The sequence below is a fragment of the Nansenia antarctica genome, assembly GCF_963989245.1.
Source record: "Nansenia antarctica genome assembly, chromosome: 18".
Classification (NCBI taxonomy): Eukaryota; Metazoa; Chordata; class Actinopteri; order Argentiniformes; family Microstomatidae; genus Nansenia; species Nansenia antarctica.
Genome location: NC_137691.1, coordinates 6592395 through 6598845, shown reverse-complemented (window position 1 = coordinate 6598845; position 6451 = coordinate 6592395).

The window sequence follows — 6451 nt, the reverse complement described above, 5'->3', positions numbered from 1 at the left end:
TCTCCCTCTTTGGTATTGTATTACTGTTACAGTAGTGTTTATTTATCAACAATAAAAAGAAAGGATGTCAACTGTCTGTTCAATTGTGAAGTTATTTGAGACATATGTGGATAGACAGATAGATATATAGATCATTCTGTATTCAGGTTATTCTAATTTTTCATCTCTTTTCCCAAACCTAAAACCGTCCACCTCTGCACTCCCTAATCCTCAATCTTACCCCGATGGTGTCAGATCCTCAGTCCAATAAGTTCATGGCGGACAGGCCATTGTGGATGTAGACAATTGACTTCCAAAAAGTGCTGAGGTAAGCATCGGAGAGCAGCCGGTTTGTTTTTTCAAACTGCAGTGTCACATTAGACCATGTGTATGTGGAGACACCATGTGTGCCATGTCCCCTCTGCGGTGATGCTGGACCTACTTCATTCTACTATCTGTTAGGTTTAGGAATAGGTGGGAGATGATGGAACTGGGAGAGTTTAGATACTTAATTAAAGCATTCCACTGTGGTGTTTTGATTGGGAACGTTGGATGTGGACGAGAGGAGGACGGCCTCTTACAGTGACGGGGGAGTGAGGGTGTGCAGAGCGTAGAGGGGCGGGGGTGAAAAACAGTGTCTTTTTAAAACAAGTTGCCTTGTTTGCTCGGACAGCATCCGACTGTAGCCTAGCAGCAAGGACTCGTCTTGACAAAACTGACCAGAGGTATGTGTGATCTGGGATGTGGTAGCCGTTGTATAACTGGATATGTGTCATATGCATCTGTATCGTTTACAAATCTTTATAGAAAAAAGGCAAGATAATTGAATAGGCCCTTAGTTTGAAATGATCTACTACATCTGGAATTAAGTCTAAACTAGATAAATAAGTGTACTTTTTAGTTTCAACGTTGAAGTTATGCATCCAATCCACAGATTTTTTTTTCTTCGTCCTTCAAAAAGCTACAAACATGTTTGTTACTGTTATGTTATTTGAAAAAAACAAAAACATGTTTACAATAAAATAATATGCACTTTTTCTGAACAATGTTTCAGAAGTCGGTCCATGGTTGTGGACCTTATGTCATGGAGTTCTGGGCTGGGAATCAGGGGCAACCGCCCCACTATGCCAAATTTGGTACCGTTCCTGGACGAAACTACACACATGCGTGAGTTAAGTTCACTAAAAGCTGTTTCAAAGGAATGTATGTTTGTCTAAAGCTTGTCAGATGAGCAATCTTTACAAATAAGTGTAGTGTTCTGGAAAAGTGACTGTAAAGCAGAGCAGACTGTTCCTTACTAGAGCAGAATGTTTGTAACCAACAAGTATGATTCAAAACCCATGCTACTTATTCAAAGTTAACATGGCTTAAAGCCACAATCGTAATTCCTGAAACCGTTTTTTAAATGTATATAGAGTACATTTATGATTGATTCTTGAAAAATATGACTTATATATGCCTCATGATCTGAATTCATCTGTTTTACCCCACCATAACCCCAAATATAAGGTTGTTTTACTCCAATGTTTACAAACAACAGGAATGTAAACAAACACTGTATAGCCTCAAAATATGTTTCAACTCCCACGTTGATGTCGCAGACTGTCAGTCCTTGCATCCAGAGTTCAAATTGGAATTATTAATTTGAGAGTGGTAACATTTCTCCAACTCTACCTCAGATGTATGTGGAGGGCTGACATTTAATTGATTTTGACTTTAACCAAGTTGTTGCATTTTGCATCTACTACCGGAAATAATAGATTATTTAATTAGTAAACATGGTTTGGTTGGTGTTGCCCTGTTACGTATAACTTTGTACTCTCTCCATGATGTCGTTTCTTTTATTTGCACAGATATCAGGACAAGCATCAGGCAACAGACTATCAGCCATACCTTTGTGAGCGGCAGGATCGGGGCAGAGAGCCCAGCTGCTGGACTGTACCAGGGTCCAGGACGGCAGGGGTCCTACAGGACTATAATACCAACTGGGCTGATCCAGAGCTGCCATCCGCTGCCTCTCATTTCCCTTTCGCTCTAGACAGCCAACCTCGCCAGCACCCAGGCTTCAGGGAATATCAGGCTCAAGAGAACCTGAGAGAGAGAGAATGGGTGGTGGGAGAGGCTCACAGGATAGCCAGGGAGAGGGAGAGGGAGAGAGAGAGGGAGTGTGAGAGGAGGATGCAGAGGGAGGGGTGGCAGAGGAGGTGGGAGCCCTCTAGTCCTGTCCGCTACAGGAGGGGGGAGGTGGCCAAGAGGAGCCTGAGTGACAGCAGCTATCGGGAGCTGGAGGCTTGGGCGGCCCGCTACAGCCACTCGCTACCCAGGAAGAGGCGCATGGAGGCGGGGCTTTGGGGGGCAGGCCAGGGGGCGCCAGAGAGCGACAGGGTCCCGGAGTGGGGTAGTAGAAGTAGAACAGAAGGTAGAGCAGTAAGTGCATTGCATCTCTCAGGGTTACCTGCTCAGCAGAGAGAATGGGGACACACAAGCTGGGAGAAAAGGGACACACAGCAAACGTTTTCTCATCGTCTGTCACAGCCTAACCCTGTCCCAGATGCCACCTACACGTCAGACACCAAGGAGAATGAGACGAGCCTCCAGAAAAGGGTGTTCAGCCAACCCCCTGGCTACATTCCACCGCCGCCTTATAATTCCCCACATAACGTTTCACCACCTCATTCGATGCATTCGGACAGAAATTCCCTTAAAGAAACCATAGCTTCTATGTATCCTGGGTGGGAGCACAGAGCAAACAGACACACATACTGCACCCTGCCCACTCCGAGGAAGCAGGACTATTCGGTCGATTATCAGAGTGAGAGGGTAGATGGCAGGGAGGAATTTTTGAAAAGGGGTTGGAAGCAGAGGACCTGGTCAGGTCCCGGAGGTCACAGGTCGTATCATCAACAGGCTACGGCTGATTCATGGTCAGGAACTCCTGCCCATTCACAGAACATGCACATTCAAGCTGCCAGCCTCTCCTCTCTGCAACAGACCCCACAACAGCCTCAGACACCCCACCTTAATCAGGGTTCTAACACTATCATAGGACGGAAACTCAGCCTAAAGAAAAGGAGAGGAGCAGAGACCATATTCTGCTTGGTGTCCCGAATGGGTGGAGTGGCGGGGTTGTCGAGTTCTGCCGAGGATCCACTAAAACCCCTTTCCTTGCCTCTCTTCGCCACTTCGTCGGTGACAAATGTACCAATCACAGAGCCAGGAGGGGCATCTATAGGCCCAGGGGGACATGGTGACAGTCACGGTAGCGAATCACATCACAAGCTTGCAGATGAAGTGGATTCTGGGGTGCCTCTCCAGCTCGATTGCAGCGCTTCTGCACAGCCTAACCCTGACCAAAATGGGGACAGCAGTCTCAAGCCCAAACTGAAGGGGGCGCTAGACTGGATGGAGAGCGAGCAGGTGGCGGCCCACAGGGAGGAGCTCCTCAGGGCCATCCAGAGCAGACCAAAGCACGGAGGAGGAGGGGAGAGAAACCTCCAACAGAGTCTGCCCGGTGAGGAAGACACAGATGTTGTCCTGCCAGAAAGCACAGATGTTAACACTTCCTCCCCTGTGTCCAGGGGAAGAGAGGTTCAGCCATTGGTTCATCCTGCGTCAGTCAAGTATCCCTTGTGGAGGGAGCCCAGTCACATGGGCAGAGCCAAGAGTGACAGTCCCTCACCGTGCTATATGAGGGTCAAATGGGAAGAGGGAAGGAAGGATTTGGATAATGACTGTAAAGAGAATAACCCTGAACTTGATCATGAACTTGGTCATCCCCTTGACGTTGAAGTTAGGCAACTGGAGATAACGAAGGACGCTGAGTCTGACAGCAGTAGTGGAATTCTGGTCATTGACGCAACCTGTGTTGTAGTCAGAGTGGAGTTTATTTTCCCTCCTAAAAAAGAACATGTCCATTATTTGTGCGCACCGTCACACAGTGACCCACCTATTCCTGATCTAGACTCATGCCTGCTCAGAGAGCCTGGCCCATCAGATTACCAAGCCACACCCGAGCAGACCCTCTCTCTCGCCCAGATCAGCCCTTTGCCTGAGAATGAGGAGCCAGAGAATGGATTTACAGAGGCAGAGTTACAAGAACTTGTAGGTGAACTTCAACATTCGCCCTCTGATGTGGTCGTTGTGGAATCAGACACACCTCAGCGGACAGAAGAGACAAGCCAACTCTCTGAATCTGCCCCCTCCTCACCTTTGATTCCTGAAAGGGAGACCTTAGAGGAGCGCGCTGAGAGGATTCTAGGAATCCCTCTGCTTGACTCCAGTGTCCAGGACCAGATAGAGAACCTAATGCCTGTTATTGACAATAGTGTTGAGGACCTAATGCCTGTTATTGACAATAGTGTTGAGGACCTAATGCCTGTTATTGACACTAGTGTTGAGGACCTAATGCCTGTTATTGACAATAGTGTTGAGGACCTAATGCCTGTTATTGACACTAGTGTTGAGGACCTAATGCCTGTTATTGACAATAGTGTTGAGGACCTAATGCCTGTTATTGACACTAGCGTTCAGGACCAGACAGAAGATCTAATACCTGTTATTGACTCCAGTGTTAAGGACCAGTCAGAGGACGGTGAATCTTCTCAGCTGCCAAATTATAACAGTGAGTTGAGTACCTCTGAGTGCCTCTCTGATGTTGCTCTGATGGAACTAGTGTCAGAAGCACCGTCAGAGGAGCTTGGTCAAGCCAAGGATGATGTTTGTATTACAGAGGATGATGTTACTTTAGGTGATCAGTTACCATCAACAGAGAATAACAAGGATCCCAGAGAGTTGGGGGAACATACATGTGATTTGTCTGAGGAGAATTCCATTGAGTCTCTCCCTGAAATAGAGGCGATATCATTACAGGGCGGAGAAACTACACAAGAGCCCCCGCTAGAACCCAACCCACAGCAGAGCTGTGATGACGCTGTATTCATACCCACTTCTCAATGCCTCAACTCTGATTCACCCCCACACTCATCTTTAGATTCTACTTCCCCCTCTCATTCAAGATCCCCATCTCCCTCTCATTATTTGTCGACATCAACCTCCCAGGTAATTTCTCTTTCGCATACCCCACTGTCTAACGTAGACCCTCCCACTCCCCCTGATCAGGCTTCACTCCCCATCTCAGATTTAAGCTTAAGCCTCTACTCTGAACCCTTCCCCTTTGAATTTTCAGACTCCAACTCCCTGCCTCAATTTCCATCTCCTCCCCTCTCTCCCTCAGTTCCACTCTCACCCTCCAGCTCTCCGCCCCCTCCAGAACCCTCTTCTAGTCCTGACACACTGGTTGAAACTGTTAACCCCACCCCATCGCAAACCACCCCACATAAAGAGACGCCCAAATACCCCAAGACCCTCTGGGATGCCGTTAACCGGATCCGCAAACACACAGCGCCTGACTCTGAGAATGAAGAAGAGGAGGGTGGTGACCAGTGGGATCCTGAGAGTGCAGGTGAGGACAGTGCTACACTGGATCTGGAGAGCAACACGCGCCCGGAGCCAGGGGTGTATTTAGGTATGGAGGAGATGTTGTTCCACAGCTATGATGTTCTGGAGGAGAACACAATAACCAGCTCTGGTGATGATGTTAGAGGCCCAAATGGAGAAACAACATTCTCACTTGAAAAGGCAAAGAACTCGAAGGTTCAAGAGGAACAGGAAGTGGAGGAAGACATAATGACAACAACTAAACAGGATGAAAAATGTAACGAGGAGCCCAGTGGGATGGCTGAAGACGACACGGACACCCTCTCCTGTAGCAGCACAGACAGCCATGGCTCTGAGAACACGGTCATCATGGGGGCCTCAGAGGAGGACTCGGAGACCAACAGCTCGGACTCTGAGACAGAGAAGGAGTCTGAGGGGTCTGACACGGAGGACATCAGTGATGAGGAGGCAGATACTAACCAGGGAGAGGGAGGGAGCCACTCTAGGAAACCAGGCAACAATAACGGAGCGGAGGGAGAGATGGTGGAGGAAGGTAGAGATGAGGCGAGAGGCGCAAATGAGCCTTGTCAGAGTGAGAAGTGCATGGTTGAGACAGAGGATGTACGAATCGAAGCAGGGGAAATTGCAAACAGCCAAGAAGCCGAGGAAGAGCTTGACCCTGAGGAGGAGGAAAATAGAAATTCAGTTGACCAAACAACTAATAGGGATTTTGACGGGGCTATGGTTGATGATGGCGGGCAGGGGGAGTGGGAGGGGGGATGTGTAACAGTGACTGACAAACTGCACCTTTGTGATCATGAAAGAAGTTGTCAGCAGTACACCGATACGTTTAAAGATGATGAGGGGGAGGGGTATAGCAACTTAGCATCTGAAAATATCCCTTCGGAGGATAAATCCTGTGACACATCCAAGATGGAAGAGTCGACTCAGGAGAAGGTTTAGACTAGATGGTGGGACAGCAAGAGGTAGCCATGCCAACAGATTATTACTCTGTGTATTGACTTGAGAAACAGTT